General features: G+C 43.1%; 1 pseudogene; it reads left to right on the plus strand.

Annotated features, from left to right (window-relative positions):
- The first annotated feature begins 627 nt into the window (after positions 1-627).
- LOC107099632 overlaps positions 628-677 on the plus strand; it is a 22,340-nt pseudogene continuing 22,290 nt past the window's right edge.

Genomic DNA, 677 nt, shown 5'->3' on the forward strand with positions numbered 1-677 from the left:
AAAGGCCAAATAAGGACTTCAAACTAAAAACAAGTTATTTTCTGTTTTGTTTTATTCTTGGATTGGGCTTTAAAGGGTTAACTGAACTCTGGCATTTTAAACAGAAAGATAAGTCATGGAGAGGGAAATTCTCTGTTTAAATTAAAACATGCTGTACCTCTGCAGTTGGTGCATGTTCAGACAAATCTTCTGGAGTAAATATGCATTCCCCATTTACATTACTTGGACTGCCCTAGGCAAAAAGGAGCAACATTACATAGATTTTACCAAGGTGTATTTCACTGGAAGTTGTGCAAAATGCTTGAGGCAGAATACGGTTAAAAAGGATTCAAATTGGAAAAAACAAAGTAACTATATATATATGGTTTTCTGCTCTAGTCCATCTATGTCTTGTTCCAGTAGCCAATTTGTCATCAAGTTGCCCTGGTTCCCTAGCAACTGACGCGGACCTTGTTAACCCGGGCGACGTCCGAGCCGGTATGGCTCTTGTATTTGCGGTATCACTCATGCCTGAGGTAGGCCACTAAGCACAAAGGACCTTGCCTAAGGGTGCCGGGAATTGAACCCCGGTCACCTGTGCCGAAGTCGTCGGTGTTACCTACCGAGCTATCCGAGTACATCAGAAAGATGGCCCCCAAAGACAAATGGCTTGGTGAGTACCTCAGGCAGGAGAAACC

Source organism: Cyprinodon variegatus, unplaced genomic scaffold (assembly GCF_000732505.1).
Source record: "Cyprinodon variegatus isolate N-32 unplaced genomic scaffold, C_variegatus-1.0 Scaffold891, whole genome shotgun sequence".
NCBI classification, from domain to species: domain Eukaryota; kingdom Metazoa; phylum Chordata; class Actinopteri; order Cyprinodontiformes; family Cyprinodontidae; genus Cyprinodon; species Cyprinodon variegatus.